Here is a 17391-nt window from a genome sequence, read left to right as displayed (position 1 = left end):
AATATTTGTAAGCTCAGTTTTCTGGGAACCTGTTATTCCTTATGATGCTAAAATCATGCAAATGCATTTTATATTTTAATGGGCATTTGTTCAGGTGTTAGTGATATGGACAGGAAGCAAGGAAATACTGGGTAGAAGAGGGTGGTTCCTCAGCAAAGGCTCCACCCTCAAGCCTGGAAACCCATGGCCCTAAATGGGAACAGGCATTGCTGTTTTCATATACAAATGTCGCCTTTTCTAAAACCACTCTGGCCTGTCACACCCCCATCCTGTACCCACAAAAACCCCAAACCCCAGGATCCACGAGCAGAAAAGTGGCAGAGCAGCAGAAAGGAGTGGCAGAGAAGGAGAGAAGAGAAGGGGCATCTGAATATCAAGATGAGTTCGGCTGGGGAAGGTCAGAGAGGTGATTGGCCACAGGATGGCTGAACTCCAAGGTAAGATCATCTTCCCACTCCATCCCCTTTCCAGCTGCCCATCCAGCCCACTGAGAGCAACCTCCACCACTCAATAAAACCACTGTGCTCACCATCCTTCAAGTCCATGTGTGACCTGATTCTTCCTGGATGCCGGACAAGGATGCAGGTACCAAGAGGGCAGAGTGTAAAAGGCTGTCACCCTGACTCTCCACGAGCTGGTTTAATACTTAGCCATCCACAGACATTAACTGCTAAAAGAGCATTAATTATAACACATCCTTCCATGCTACCATGGGGCTGGGGCCCAAAAGCATTCATCCTGGCTCCTGCACCTGCCTGTCTGCATGCTCCCCATCCCATACAGGGTTTGAGCATGCAGTGGCTGAGCAAATGAGTGACCCCTGTTGCCAGTCCCACAAAAGGCTCAGGAAACTCTCCCAATTCACTTGTAGAGTTGGTGGCTGAAACCACTACATATGTGGTTACATATCAATCAGTGTCCCTAGGGGTGCCCCATAGAGACTGCAGTTATTAGCAGGAATAGGCAGACCTCATGTAAGTCCCTCCCTTCCACGGTTATTTGAGTTTATTACAAAAATTTCAGTTCCCCTCCCGTAGGACTACACTTAAGGACGCCATTGTAGTCAGGCATGGCCGCCCAACTGGTTTTGGCTAATGAAACATGAGTAGAGGTGTCATATGTCACTTCCAGGAGGTTTAATATGCAGTATGCAATCTACCACAGGGATTGTAGAAGCATATATCAAGATGAAGCCTCATGCAGCATGGGCCTCTGAGTGAACATAATGAACACAGCCCCTTGTTGACCCACACTGGACATGTAACATGGCCAAGAAAATTTTTTTGTTGTGTTACTCCACTGAGGTTTGGCAGTTATTTGTTACTGCATCATGATACAGTCTAGCCTGATCAAATCCACTCCAATGAGTCAGAATTCTTGTTACTTTTCACCTTCCTTGACAGCGTTGACATCTTCAAAGCACCCCTCCTTTACCATCTCCAACTTAAAGTGCTATGGAATGCCCCATGAGGAGGGTGTAAAGAATAAGAAAGTACTAAATGTCATTAAAAACCACACTCTCCAGAGCATGCGCCCTGGTTGAAGCAACGTTCTGTATTTTCCTCCAGGGAGTTTAGAAAACACTTTTTCCATGTGCTGCTCAGATCTGCCCTTCCGGCATTTGGGAAGGTAGCGGTGGTGTTGACAATGTTACAGGGTGATGTTTCCAGTACCCTGACCCACCATCAAAAATAAACTGTCGCCCAATTTACCGAGAAAAATGGCTCAGTCAGGGCAGACTATACCAGGGAAAGGGAGCACTCAAAGAGAGTATATCTTCCTCCTCCTCAACAATAGTTTTGTAATCAACTTTTCTATCTACTTTAAAGTCTGTAATTTACTGTCTTAGAATTTTTTGAACTCACATTTCTTCATTTTAAAAACAAGGGATTCTCAAGGGAAATGAGTACAGTCCCCTGGCTTTAAATTCTCTGGCATAAGATATGGGATTTCACCCTTGCTTGATATGCCAATTATTTTTCAGCAGCATTTGACAAATATTAAAAAGCTTAAAATAGGAGGCAAGAAAATGTGTAAATATTCAAACCCCCAAATCTGGCCTTTTACAACGTCCCTGGGTGGTCCGTATTTGCATTGGGAGATTTAGTTTGGCATTTTTAACTTACCCAAATAGATTCTCATTTTCCTCTAAGCCTGAAGGCATTCAAAGAGGGAGGATCCTCTTTCTGAATCAGCTGTAACCTATACCTTCTGAAAGCGAACAAAGTCACACTTTTCAAGAAAACAGGCAGAGAAAGGTGTTTTTTTTTTCTTTTGTTATTCTTTCTTCCACAAAATACACACCAATTCCCACAACCTCTTGCTATATTGATATTAATGGGCAGATGGTGAAACAGGAGACGCACCGTCATTTTAAAAGGGGACATTGTGTCAAAACACACATTCCCTACAGGGCCTGCTTCCCTTTCCGTCATCCAAACCCACCAACTGACATTCCACAAGTTGGTTCTGAGACAGAGTCTCAGGGTCATCCCCTGCACTCAGGCTCCTTTTAACATTCAACAACTTGATAAACATTTAGAGGCTTCCACATGGTGTGCTATAGGATCTAAAACTGCATTCAGGAGAGGACTTCATTCCATTTCAGTGAGTGAAGTCTTCATCTTGACAAAGAAATGTGTACTATTTCAGGTCAGAGTAGACAATCTAGCATGTATTCTAAATGGGAAAGTGAGGCTGGGCGTGGTGGCTCACATCTGTAATCCCAGCACTTTGGGAGATCGAGGTGGGCAGATCACGAGGTCAGGAGATCAAGACCATCCTGGATAACATGGTGAAACCCTGTCTCTACTAAAAATACAAAAAATTAGCTGGGTGTGGTGGCAGGCGCCTGTAGTCCCAGCTACTCAGGAAGGTGAGGCAGGACAATGGCGTGAATCCGGGAGGCAGAGCTTACAGTGAGCCGAGATCACACCACTGCACTCCAGCCTGGGTGACAGAGCGAGACTCCGTCTCAAAAAAAAAAAAAGGGAAAGTGATTGCAGGCAAAGGATGTATAATGTTGTGTCATCATTTATTCACTAGAGTGAATGAATATTTCATTTATTCAATGAAAATATACTCATTACTTGGCTTCACTCTGGACATTAGAATAAAATATAAACCTGGTAAGGAATCAAAATGTCCCTTCTACCAGAAAGAAGCCCATGTACTGGACTGCTTACTGGACAGTGTCAGACCAAAGCCAGACCAAAAGGATTAGCCTAAGGGGTTCAAAAAGGAAAACACCAGATTCAAACCATGCTGCCTGTCATTTCTTCAATGAAATATTGTCCTCCTTAAGACTCCCCTTCCCCCAGCAGAAATGCTCTGCATGATCCTGATTCAGGAAGGCAAGGCTTCCAGGATTCTAAGCATTACCAAACACACATTCATCTTGGGCACAGACACACAATGGGTGCTACATTTCGGGAAGTGAATGTTTTTACTAAACACATTAAAATGCTCCAAGGGGAAAAAGAACTCAGTCTTAAAAGAAAAGGAATATTAAGTAGGATTTATTCTGGCTAATATTTCAGGTCAACAAAAGCTTGTTGAGTATTCACCATGTGTAAGGTTCTCTGCTGGAAGACACAATGATGTCTGAAGGAGCCTAAAGTCTAGAAGAAAGATGTATGTCAATGAGTAAATTTAAATCAAGACAATTTTTTTGTTTTAAAAAAATAAAGCATACCTTTGGTTCAAAGGAAGGCAAGATCACACACATCCCAGATAAACTAGAGAGTGACATAACTGTTGTTTGATAATAAAAAGAATCATCCATGTATTTAGCATGTACCATGTGCTGGGACCTGTACACTCATTGTCTGCAATCCTCACAATAACTTTGCAAGCCAGGCATCATTGTCCCCATTTTACATATGAAGAAACTGAGGCTCACACAGGCAGTAAGTGGGATATCTGGCCTCTTCTTCTCATTACTTTATGCTGCCTCTTACATGCTCTTAGATGTTGTGCTTTTTACTATCTTGTAAAGACCAAAAAAATTGAGTTAAATTATTAAACAGGGAAGATTTCGATGAGAAAACTAGAACTTCTAAAGCAGAGTTTCATAACCTCGGCATCATTGACATTTTGGGTCAGATAATTCTTTGTTGTGGAGGCTGTCTTGTGCTTTGTGGCATGTTCAACAGCAGTCCCAACCTCCACCCACTAGATGCCAGCCCTTCTCCCCAGTTGAGATAATAAAAAATGTCTCCAGACATTGCCAAATATCCCCTGGAGAAGACTATTGCTCCTGGCTAAGAACCACTGATCTAAAAACTTGCTGGGGCCAGGTGCAGTGGCTCATGCCTGTAATCCCAACACTTAGAAGGCTGAGGGAGGAGGACTGCTGGAAGCCACAAGTTCAAGACCAGCCTGGGCAACACAGCAAGACTCCATCCGTATAGAAAAAAAAAAAAATTTAACTAGCTGGTGTGGTGGGACATGCCTGTAGTCCCAGTTACTTGGAAGGATGAGTTGGGAGAATTGCTTGAGCCCAGGAGTTGGAGTTGCAGTGAGTTATGATCATGCCACTGCACTCCAGCCTAAGCAACAGAGTAAGACCCTGTTTGTAAATAAATAAATAAAACTAAAAAGAAAAGAAAGCACTGGAATGAGCCCATCTTGTACTGAAAATCATTAAATAGAAGAAAGATGAAAGACAGCTATCCCGTCACCTCTACTTGAGAGCAGAAAATGGGACCAGCCTCTGTGCAGCTCCTTCTGGCCCTACTCACCTCTAATTTGAGTCCCATACAGAGAAGGCAATGGGCCTGACTACCAGTAGCTGTGCCACACTGACCCATAACACACAGCACCTGTGCTAGATAAATGTGCACTCTTCAAACTGGCATCTGCATACCCCTGGCCTCCACAGAGGCTTTCTTTTTTCTTTTTTTTTTTAATTATTATACTTTAAGTTCTAGGGTACATGTGCAGAACGTGCAGGTTTGTTACATATGTATACTTGTGCCATGTTGGTGTGCTGCACCCATCAACTCGTCAGCACCCATCAATTCGTCATTTATATCAGGTATAACTCCCAATGCAATCCCTCCCCCCTCCCCCCTCCCCATGATAGGCCCCGATGTGTGATGCTCCCCTTCCCGAGTCCAAGTGATCTCATTGTTCAGTTCCCACCTATGAGTGAGAACATGTGGTGTCTGGTTTTCTGTTCTTGTGATAGTTTGCTAAGAATGATGGTTTCCAGCTGCATCCATGTCCCTACAAAGGACCCAAATTCATCCTTTTTTATGGCTGCATAAAATTCCATGGTGTATATGTGCCACATTTTCTTAATCCAGTCTGTCACAGATGGACATTTGGGTTGATTCCAAGTCTTTGCTATTGTGAATAGTGACGCAATAAACATACGTGTGCATGTGTCTTTATAGCAGCATGGTCCAGTAGTGGGATGGCTGGGTCATATGGTACATCTAGTTCTAGATCCTTGAGGAATTGCCATACTGTTTTCCATAATGGTTGAACTAGTTTACAATCCCACCAACAGTGTAAATTTAGAAAACCCCATTGTCTCAGCCCAAAATCTCCTGAAGCTGATAAGAAACTTCAGCAAAGTCTCAGGATACAAAATTAATATGCAAAAATCACAAGCATTCTTATACACCAGTAACAGACAAACAGAGAGCCAAATCATGAATGAACTTCCATTCACAATTGCTTCAAAGAGAATAAAATACCTAGGAATCCAACTTACAAGGGATGTAAAGGACCTCTTCAAGGAGAACTACAAACCACTGCTCAGTGAAATAAAAGAGGACACAAACAAATGGAAGAACATACCATGCTCATGGATAGGAAGAATCAATATCGTGAAAATGGCCATACTGCCCAAGGTTATTTATAGATTCAATGCCATCCCCATCAAGCTACCAATGAGTTTCTTCACAGAACTGGAAAAAACTGCTTTAAAGTTCATATGGAACCAAAAAAGAGCCCGCATTTCCAAGACAATCCTAAGTCAAAAGAACAAAGCTGGAGGCATCACGCTACCTGACTTCAAACTATACCACAGAGGCTTTCTAAAGAGCCTGCAGGCAAGGGAAAAGTTAATGACATTAATTTCCAGATCCGCAGCTTCTGCCTATATGCTTTCCTAAAACTGCCTACCAGAGAATGTGCCCATGGTTGTAGAATTATTCGGGGCCTCTTTTCCCATCTCCATTTTCATAAAATGCCTTCTGCCATATTAACGTTAAAGACAAATATAAACTAAACAAACAAACAAAACTCCAGGAAATCCCAAATCTTACTGTGGTGCTTAATTGCAAGATATAAAAACATCCCTTTGTGAAAAGAGCGTCTTCCCATACATTTTAAATTGAAGTTGGTATTTAGATTTTAATTGGATTCAAAGAACGATGTCACGGTTTTATTTTTAACTGTCAAAGTTTACAACATTCTGAAAATCACATTAATTCTGATTCTATAAATTTATGATGAAAAGCATTAGATGTAACCTAAAATGTGTGGAGATGATGGAGCCGCAGAATCTTTTTAAATTCTTGAGGGATTATAAAAGAGAAAAAAAAATGTTGGAAGAGCACTGAGTTAAAGCATAATGAAGCACACTGGAACTGTTACCAGGCAGGTCTGTTGATCAAGTACAATCATCCTCTATAGTGCTTGAGATTCATTATTTATTTTTTTTTTTGGGGGGGGGGACGGAGTCTTGCTCTGCCACCCAGCTGGAGTGCAGTGGCCGGATCTCAGCTCACTGCAAGCTCCGCCTCCTGGGTTTACGCCATTCTCCTGCCTTAGCCTCCCAAGTAGCTGGGACTACAGGTGCTCACCACCTCGCCCGGCTAGTTTTTCGTATTTTTAGTAGAGATGGGGTTTCACTGTGTTAGCCAGGATGGTCTCGATCTCCTGACCTCGTGATTCGCCCGGCTAATTTTTTGTATTTTTAGTAGAGACGGGGTTTCACCGTGTTAGCCAGGATGGTCTCGATCTCCTGACCTCATGATCCGCCCGCCTCAGCCTCCCAAAGTGCTGGGATTACAGGCATGAGCCAGAGATTCATTATTTTTATTATGAATGCCCTCAACTCTGACTGAAATTTCTGCTTTGTGTGTTTGCCACATTGATGGCATCAGCTGTTCTGTACCCCCAAAATGAAACAGTGGGTTGTTCTATGCGATCATAGCAAGAATATAGGTAAGTGGAAAACTGTTGGGGCGTAAGTAATAATTTGGAAGCAAGAACAGCTGCTTAAGATGATTTCAAGACTGATATGAATTGAAAACTAAAGAGCACATAAGTCATCTGGTAAGCAGTGGGCCTCCCAGGATTTAGGAGTGAGTCAGTGTTCCGGATCATGACACAGCTGCTACATCAGGGAAGCCCAAGAGGACAGAACAGCCTTAAAGAACATTCATCTTTGCAATGATTAAAGTTTTGATTTGCAGTTACCCCTGCAAGATAGTTTTCAGGTGGGGGCTGCTGTGCATTTGGTACTCAGCAAGACACCTGGTGACAGGGGACGCAAATGTGGAGCTTCAACTCACCTTAAGTAAAGCAGGGCTTGCTTTTCTTCTGCCACATTGGGAGACATATTACTTGTTGTTGTTCCTTTGATAACACTTTTAAGCTTTTCTTATCAGTGTGTGAACATATTTCTTGAGGACTCTTAGTCCTGTGACAATAAAAAGCTACACTAAACAATACTTTTTTTGGTATCCCACACAGGCAAACAATGAGCTATAGTAGGAAGAGAAGAAGCAGACTTTGGAATCAGGCCGACCTGCATTTCAAATCCAGCCCTTCCACTATCTGGCTCCATGTGACCTTGACCAAGTGACTTAATCCTTCCAAGCATCTCCTTGTTTGTCAAAGAAAGAGAAAAATGTCCACCTTAGAGGGATGCTGGGATGATTCAATGAACTAACACATCTGTAAAGCACTGACTGTGCACAGGGGAGGTGCTCAATGAATGACAAGCTGAGTTAGGACTGCCTGCCATGCCTGGAGGCCTGACTCAGTTGCAGGCCTGACTCACTGTCAGTTGATGTTTGCTGTACCTGCCACCTGGACTCCTGGTGAAATGCCAAAAAATGTCCTAATAGCCAAGAACATTTTATTTTTTGGCTGCCACTGGTAGGATAGTTTGGCTTTGTCTTCGATACATTTCAGCAGAGTGACCTCTGCTCCTCTCCCCTTTTTTAAACAGCATATGTAAACCAGTGATTCTTCATGTATTTTTAGTTAGCAATATCCCCATTTTTTTCCCTAGAAAACTGCATTTATGCACAAATGCATGAAAATTTGCATCAATTTTAGTGGGTTCAATTACCATCTGAAAACCATTCATATGCCTCCCTTTTACAGTATCTATGGGTTGTTGTTTAAGAAGGTTCCTCCAACAAAGAATCAAGGATGTTTTATGAATATGTGAGCTCATGAGGATTAGCACCTAGGCAGTGGTATCTATGTTACAATGGAAACTTCACTCTGAGATTCTGGGGCCAGGCCTCACGCAGAGAGGAATCAAGGAACACAAGTCCAGGATATTGATGAAAAGTGTCTGTGAACAGGAATAATTTTTTTTTTTTAAAAAGACAGGGTCTTGCTCTGTCACCCAGGCTGGAGTGCAGTGGTGCAATCTTGTCTCACTGCAACCTCCACCTCCTGGGTTCAAGTGATTGTCCTGCCTCAGCCTCCCGAGTAGCTGGGATTACAGGCACGAGCCTCCAGCCTGGTCTCTAACTCCTGACCTCAAGTGACTGGCCTGCCTCGGCTTCCCAAAGTGCTGAGATTACAGGTGTGAGCCACTGTGCCCAGCCAAGAGGAATAACTTTTACATGGACCTGGTCAAGGATTTATACATTGCAAAGAAGAAAAATGAGAGTTGAATTAACTTGAGTTAATTCTCAAAAAAAGTCAACTCTAGAAGCTCCTAGTCCCAGCAAAGTTCCCAAGAGAATATATGTTCTCACATGCTCTAGGGAATGTAGAAGCCACAAAAGTTTCTCGTAATAGAGATCCCTGATTAAGGTAGCAACTATTTACACAGCATTTGAGATCCACAAAGTTTAATAGCTACTTTCATTAAGGAGACAAAAACAATGCCATATATTATTTTAAGGGGCTATGGGTCTACTTTGAGTGTGCATATATTATTCACAGTTACCAATCAACTGGCAAAAAGTGTGGCTATACTTGTGGCTTTAAGAAAATAACGATGGATCACCCTGAAATTGGACAGCAAACCTGAAAGAAACAGACATACACTGTCTTTTTTGCCTCTCACACAGCACAATAGCCAAAATGGATGGGTCCTATTTTTAGAGTCTTTGGAGAGACCTTATTTGAATCCTACCTCTGCCATTTATTAAATGACATTGAGTATGCCATTTAATTCATTTAATTATTTGTAAAATATGGATAATAATGTCTACTTCATAGGATTAATATAAGAATTAAAATGAGATAACATAAGAGAAGAGCTTGGTATTCAATATATGAAAATTAACCACTGTAACTGTTTTATAGTATGGAAGAGAGAGGTTAAAACTCCCGGCCTGGAGTCAGGCCTTGATTCAAATGCTGCCTTGCTCAACTTAGTAGTCGAGCGTAAGTTACTTGACAGCTTACAGCTGTGTCTCTTAGTTTCCTCATCTGTAAAACAGGATTACAAACAATATCTGCCTCATAAGATTTTTGCGATGTTTAAATAAGTTAACACCTGTGAAAGTATTTTAAAATGCAATGCCTGGTAAAATGCTCAATATATTTTAGCTATTGTTATCAATCTTTGTTTCATTTGGTGGAACAAAGTGCAGGGAGAATAAAGTAATGAAGGAATATATTTGTTTGAAACAAACAGATGCATGTGACCTTTTCATTTGATGCTACATTAAACAACAAAGAAACTGGAGAAAATGGTAACAGGGCGAAGCCTGTGCACACTGTCTGTACTAAGAGGGGTACCTAGATTTCAGATTTGGCATGCATTTTACAAGACTGGTCTACATCGCTGTTTTGAGTATGGACAGAGCAGCAACCAGGCTGGATCCTTGACTCAGCATTGTCATCAAAGGCAAGGCTCATTTATTAAATGTAGACTCGGGAAGGAGTGTTTTTGGAAGCAGAGGGATTGGGAAGAAAGATCCTAGAGCCTTCTCTGAGATATAAAACATGGTGACTGAAATGCCAAGTGACTTCCTCTTACTCTCTTTGAAGTTAGTCAGAAACTGAAGACCATGAACCGCTATTCTAAGAACTCTGCCCCTTCTCCTGCGGGTCGAGTTTATTTTCTCTGCCCATATCCCTACTGGTGATTTTCTCTAAAGCTTTAACAGTAAAACAACCATGCATGTTTTCAGTAGCAAAGAGGGAGGAAAGGCTGGGGGGTGGGGAATGGCTGCAAGCCACTCCCTCCTCTTCCAGGGGACTGTGCACCAGAGGCTGCAGCATCTCAGAGGTCCAAAGAGGGAGGAAGCAAGTGCATTTGTATCTGAGGCCTGAGACAAGGAAGAAAAAGTAAAATGCTTAGATGCTGTGGGCCAGAAACAGGGCTAAGAGCTTGACAGGCTGGAAAATCCTGCATTCGACCCCCAACTGTATTCTAAAAACTTCCCAAGTACGGTGCTAGAAGTTTTAAGAGGAATGGGTCTTGGAGCACTGGATCCTCAGAACTAAACAAATATTCAAGAGTTGGTTCCTATGAAGAGAACATCTGGTGACTCAGTGGCAGATGTTTCAGATTTTATTTTATTGAGAAATATGATCAAAAGAGCTGAGTTTGGACCCCTTTTTCCACACCAAACCTTTTTGAACAAACTTGGCATTGTAAATAATTAGAGGTAGTATTACATTCTCACCAGTACCCTCAGCTTGCAAATTGCACTGAATATTCCCTTTTCAAATTTACTAACACTGATCAACATATATCTCTCTAATTTCCACAATTAAAGTATGTACACACACTGTTACTTGTATCTGTGTTAACATCAGGCATTGGGTTGTCACCTGCAGTTGCCTATGCCTTACTGTTAGCTGTTCTTTTTGCTAATCTGGAATGTTTGGAAGCAATTTTTCACGACTCTGAACTACAGTGAGTCTACAATGCCCACTTGAAAGGCATTCCAAGCAAGAAAATGGCTGGCTACTTGTTCCTGCCCCTTACCTAGGATTAGTAGAGGCCAGAATAGCGAATATATTCCATCTTCTGCATGTTGTTGAGTCTCTGATCTCCTATGTAATTTCCTGTCCTGATCCTTGGCTTCTGTTTAATCTTATTAGCCAAGGTACAAGTCATGAGACTCCCGCACACTCAGTTCCCATCAGTGTGCTGCCAGGATCACTGCCCTTATGATGACGACGCACAGATTTATAAGGCCAGAGCGATTCCGAGTGGGAGCGGGGGAAGGAGAGCCAGGCGGCCGGGAAGGTGTTTACCAAAACATCATCCCTCCCCACACTTTTTCCGCAGCAGAGAGAAACTAGCATCTTCTCGCTTTGAAGTGTTTAATCAATGTCCTGCTGGAAGTGAATTCGCTCCCTCCGACTTGGAGGGTAGCGACAGCATCTAAGAGCTTTGCAGACAGCTCCAAATGTAATCAAACAGCATCCTTTCCCCTCCCTCTGCAGCTTCCCCCCTCCTCCAGGGGCAGCCAGCCAGTGGCCCAGAGGAATGCAGATTTCAACGCAGCTCGCCCTCTACTCCCCCGGGAAGACTGAGGCGGGGCGCACTGGGACGCCCCTCCCAGCCCACAAGGTGGGCGACCAGGTGGTGACACCACGACCCTTCCTTCTCTGCCCTAGTCTCTCGGCTCTGCCGAGAGCGGGGTGCCACTGGGGGGCTTTGGCCGCCTTCGGGCTCAGCGGAGCACGCAGGAGCCTGGGCAGGGAGCAAGGGCAAGGGTCCGGCTGCGGCTGCAGGGGCCTCGGCTCCAGCCTGGTTCCCAGCGCAGACGACACCGGCGTAGGGAGGGTTGGGAGGGCTGGGGAGAGGTACGGTGGCGGCGGTCCGGGGAACGGCGACATCCCGCTCCAGTTTACCTGGACGCGCTCGGCAGCGGCGGAACTGGGCTCCCCGAGCCGGCGGCGGCTCCTGGGCGGCGGCAGCGTTGGCGCAGGCGACTCCCGAAGGTGGCGGGGCCGGCGCGGGCAGGATGTGCTGTCTCACGCTGCGCCGGCCGCTCCGCTCGCGCTCCTCCGGGAGCTATCACTTCCTCTCTCCCAGAGCCTGACACTGACAGCTCCCCGGAGCACCCAGTCTGCGGGGCTCGCCCCGCCCCCTGCCCACGCCCTCCACGCCCGCGCTCCTCCTGCGGGAGGGCCTCCGCTCCGCGTCTACGGCGCCCGATCTCGTTAGGAGGGGGTGGCGCCGGTCCGGAGGCTGGTGGCGAGCAGGGGACCTGGAAAGGTCAATTCGTCTATTCCTCTGCCGTCGGCAGGACTTAGACATAAGTTGCTGCAAAGAGAAGAGCTTCAATAATCTGGGAGCTCCTGCTGAAATGCCACCATTGAACAACTTTCACTCCCAGGCAACAACACTTCTAAAGGTCATTTAAATAGAAATAAAGAAAGCTCAGATCTACCTGTTGTACACAATGACTTATAGGTCTGATTGATCCCAATTTTCCTAGAAGAAAAAAGAATTAAGTGTGTGTGTGTGTGTGCGTGTGTGTGTGTGTGCGTGTTGTGTGTGTGTGTAGCTTGCCTTCACATTGCTTTTTAAAGTCCCAGTTTTTAAAAATCTCGGTAACTAACCAGACGCGGTGGCTCACACTTGTAATCCAAGCACTTTGGGAGGCCTAGGCGGGCGAATCACCTGAGGTCGGGAGTTGGAGACCAGCCTGACCAACATGAAAAAACCCTCTATACTAAAAATACAAAATTAGCAGGGCGTGGTGGCATATGCCTGTAATCCCAGCTACTCGGGAGCCTGAGACAGGAAAATGGTTTGAACCCGGGAGTCGGAGGTTGCGGTGAGCCGAGATCCCACCACTGCACTCAAGCCTGGGCAACAAGAGCAAAACTCCGTCTCAGAAAAAAAAAAAAAAAAAAATCTGGGTAACTTATTATTGAACTCTGCAAAAAACAAGCTTGCCACAACAGCTAAGTCATAAGGCCAAAAAATTGAGTTTGGGATGTTAGGGGGTTTGGCACCATTTTATAGATAAGCTTTTCATCATATTTCTTGCACATCTGTGAAATATTTGTACACGTTAGAATGTAAATTAGTGGAGGGCAGGGACTTTATCTTGTTCACCGCTGTATTCTCAGTATCTAGAACAGCATACACTATATAATGGGTATTCAGTAAATATTTATGAACTTATTAATTCACAAGTACTACAGTAATTTCAAAATAAATACAGATTCTAGTATGAATACAGTATGAATACATACTCATCTGTAAATGGCCATCCTTATTCTACTTTGGCCTTCCTGGCTAATCTACTGTGACCATCACTATGGCTAGAAAAGAAAGAGCTGAAATGTCTAGGTAGAAGATATTCAAGGTATTCCAGAAGGAAAATTCTATGAAATAAATACTTGCCACTACCATGACTGAATATTTAATACATGTCAATTCTACATACATTTTACTTTAACTTTTCTATAACATCATGTAGTACATAAAATGAATGCCATGCCCCCAGAAAAGGAATTTGAGTCAAAGAAGTTAACTCCCTTGCCCAAGTTCCACAGCCACTGAGTGATCTAGCTAAGATTTGAATTCCCATTCATCTGCAGCTTGTACTTTAACTACTTTGTATTCTGGTCTTTCCAATGTGGCATTGTTTTTGTTGTTGTTTTGTTTGTGTTTTATTGTTTTTTCTTTTCTTTTATTTTCTTTTGAGACAGAGTCTCCCTCTGTTGCCCAGGCTGGAGTGCAGTGGCACAATCTCGGCTCACTGCAACCTCTACCTCCTGGGTTCAAGCGATTCTCCTTCCTCAGTCTCCTGAGTAGCTAAGATTATAGGTGTGCACCACCTAGCCCGGCTAATTTTTGTATTTTTAGTACAGATGGCATTTCTCCATGTTGGCCAGGCTGGTCTGGAACTCCTGACCTCAAGTGATCTGCCTGCCTCAGCCTCCCCAAGTGTTGGGATTACAGGTGTGAGCCACCATGCCTGGCCTCAACATGGCATTGTTGAGTGCCCATGAAGTAGGAGGTGGGACTTAGACACTGGACCAAATTGAGGACTAGCTAAAACAGAGATGGGGCGGAGGCAGCTTTCCACAAGAGATGCTCACCAGTGTGCCATGTCAATTTACCATTGCCATAGCAACACCCAGGAGTTACCACTCCCTTCCATAGCAATGACCCCATGACCCAGAAGTTACTACCCTTTCCCTAAAAATTCTGCATAAACCTTGATCTACAAGTAACTAAAGTAGGTATAAATATGACTGCAAAACTGCCCTGAGCTGTTACTCTCTGCCTATGGGGTAGCCTTGCTCTGCAGGAGCAGTCACAGAGCTGTAACACCACCAGAGCTGTAACACTGCCACTTCAATAAAGCTGTATTTTTCAACCCTACCACTGGCTCATTCTTGAATTCTTTCCTGGGCAAAGCCAAGAACCTTTGCGGGCTAAGCTCCAATTTGGGGGCTCACCTGCACTGCGTCACACAACCTGCAAAGCATTGTGCTAGGAGCTTCACATGATTTAAAAAAGAGAAGAATATAATCCCTCTTCTTGAAGGGGTTAAAATCCAGTTGGAGGTGCAAGGATAGGTAATGGCAATATAATTAAAAACAAACAATAAGGAAATAGCCAAAGCAGTACAATGGTTTGGGTGGATGAGATGGAAGGAGGAAATTAGAATTATGACAATAGATAATATTGAAATAGGTAGGGTTTTAGGGTAGAAATGAAGAGCAGAGAATATTTTCGGGCATAAACAAAGCTCCAAAGAAGAGAAAGAATAAAGTGTACTCAGCAAATAGTGAGTGGGCCAGCTTTTTGGAGCATGACAGACTCATGGGAGAGCCAACTGGGGCCCTGAGAAAGGCTGTAGAGCAGATAATGGAGAATCATTAAAGGCCTTTGAGTAGAGAATGACACTTGGGAAGAGTCATCTGGGGCTATCTTTGGGTAGAGGATTGTAACAAGGAAAGGCTTAAGAGACAAGTTTAAAGTTCATTCAAAGAATCCAGGTCAGGATTTAAAAGGCCTGAGTTTGCCAAGTTGTATTCATCACAAATAGTCTGTAATATATGCCCAGAGCAAATTAAGCCCTCAATTTCAAAGTTAGTTATAATATTATCACTTCTCAGTATTTAACCAAAATAATTCAAAGTAGGATTTCAAAGAGATATTTGCACATTCATGTTCAATGCAACATTATTCACAATAGCCAAGAGGTGGAAGCAGCTCCAATGTTTATGAATAGGTGAATAAGTAAAGAAAATTTGGAATATATGTATGCATACAGTAAAATTTTATATTTAAAAAAGAAGAAAATCCTGTTACATCCTACAATGTGGATGAACTTGAAGGACACTATGGTAAGTGAAATAAGTCAGTCACAAAAAGTAAAATAGTGTATGATTCCACTCATATGAAGTATCTAAAGTAGTCAAAATCGTAGAAAAAGAAAGCTCAGGCATACTGCAGAGATACTGCGAGCTCAGTTTCACACCACCAAATATCACAATAAAGTGAGTCATACAAATCTTTTTTGGTTCCTAGTGCATATAATAGTTATGTTTACACTATACTGTGACCTATTCAGTGTGCAATAGCATTATGTCTAAAACATGTATATGTCTTAATTTAAAAATACTTTATTGCTAACAAATGCTAATAATCATTTGAGCCTTCAGTGAGTTGTAATCTTTTTGCTGGTGGAGGGTCTTGCCTCAATGTCGATGGCTGTTGACTGATCAGGGTGGTTGTTGCTGAAGGTGGGGTAGCTCTGGTAATGTCTCAAAATAAGACAACAATGATATTTGCCTCATCCATTGACTCTTCTTTTCATGAAAGATTTCTCCATAGCATGTCATGCTCTTTGATAGCATTTAAACAAATTTATGGGCACATAGTAGGTATTTAGTATTTATAAGGTACAGGAGATGTTTTGATACAGGCATGCAGTGTGTGTTTGGTAGCCTTTATCCACAGAACCTTCAAAACTGAAGTGAACTATGTCAAACCTTGCCACTGCTTTATCAACTAAGTTTATGTAATATTCCAAATCCTCTGTCATCATTTCAACAATGTTCATAGCATTTTCACTAGCAGTAGGTCTCATCTCAGTATATCACTTTCTTTGCCCTTCCATAAGAAGCAACTCCTCATTCATTGAAGTTTTATTATGAGATTGCAGCAATTCAGTCACATCTTCAGACTCTACTTCTAATTCTAGTTCTCTCACTATTTTTATTACATCTTCAGTGATTTCCTTCATGTAAATTTTGAGCCCCTCAAAGTCATCCATGAGGGTTTGTATTGGTTCATTTGCACTGATATAAAGGGACCCCGGAGGTTGGGTAATTTATAAAGAAAAGAAGTTTACTGTGGCTCATGGTTCTGCAGGCTGTACAAGAAGAATAGTACTGGCATTTACTTCTGGTGAGGACCTCAGCAACCTTACAGCTATGGCAGAAAGCAAAGGGGGAGCCAATGCATCACATGAATAGAGTGGGAGCAAGAGCGAGAAGAAAAGTGCCACACTCTTTTAAACAACCAGATCTCCTGTGAATTCAGAGTGAGAACTCACCATTACCATGAGGAGATCACCAAGCCATTCATAAAAGATCTGCCCTCATGATCCAAACACCTCCCACCAGGCCCTACCTCCAACATTGTAGATTACAATTTAACATGAGATTTAGAGGGGACAAATAAACAAAACATAACAGGGTTGGAATTAACTTCTTCCAAACTCCTGTTAATGTTGATATTTTGACATCTTTCATGAGTCACGAATGTTCTTAATGGCATCTAGAATGGTGAATCCTTTCCAGAAAGTTTTCATCTTACTTTGCCCAGATACATCAGAAGAATTCCTGTCTATGGCAGCTATAGCCTTACAAAATATATTTTTTATATAATGTAACTTCAAAGTCAGAATGACTCCTTGATCCATGGGCTGCAGAACAAATGTAGTGTTAGCAGGCATAAAAACAATATTAATCTCCTCATACATCTCATTGGCGCTCTTGGGTGACTAGGTACATTGTCAATAAGCACTAATATTTTGAAAAGAATAATTTTTTCGGAGCAGTAGATCTCAATAGTGGGATCAAAATATTCAGTGAACCATTGAACCATGACTGTCATCTAGGCTTAGTTATTCCATTTATGCAGCATAGGCAGAGTAAATTTAGTACAACTCTAGGAACCTTAGTATTTTCAAATGGTAAATGAGCATTGGCTTCAATTTAAAGTCACCAGGTGCATTA

General features: G+C 42.9%; 1 protein-coding gene across 6 annotated transcripts in view; it reads right to left on the bottom strand.

The window, feature by feature from the left end:
- DYNC1I1 (dynein cytoplasmic 1 intermediate chain 1) overlaps positions 1–12346 on the bottom strand; it is a 343168-nt gene extending 330822 nt beyond the window's left edge. For all 6 annotated transcript variants that reach the window (XM_033192651.1, XM_033192656.1, XM_033192653.1 and 3 more), the window contains exon 1: positions 12028–12346. The gene's annotated coding sequence lies outside the window, so the exon portion shown is untranslated. The remainder of the gene's footprint in view (positions 1–12027) is intronic.
- Between the last annotated feature and the right edge of the window lie 5045 nt (positions 12347–17391).

This window comes from Trachypithecus francoisi, unplaced genomic scaffold, assembly GCF_009764315.1.
Source record: "Trachypithecus francoisi isolate TF-2019V2 unplaced genomic scaffold, Tfra_2.0 Lachesis_group4, whole genome shotgun sequence".
In the NCBI taxonomy this organism is placed as follows: domain Eukaryota; kingdom Metazoa; phylum Chordata; class Mammalia; order Primates; family Cercopithecidae; genus Trachypithecus; species Trachypithecus francoisi.
The sequence above is the reverse complement of the archived record's forward strand: the minus strand, read 5'-3'. Positions and strand labels throughout refer to the sequence as shown.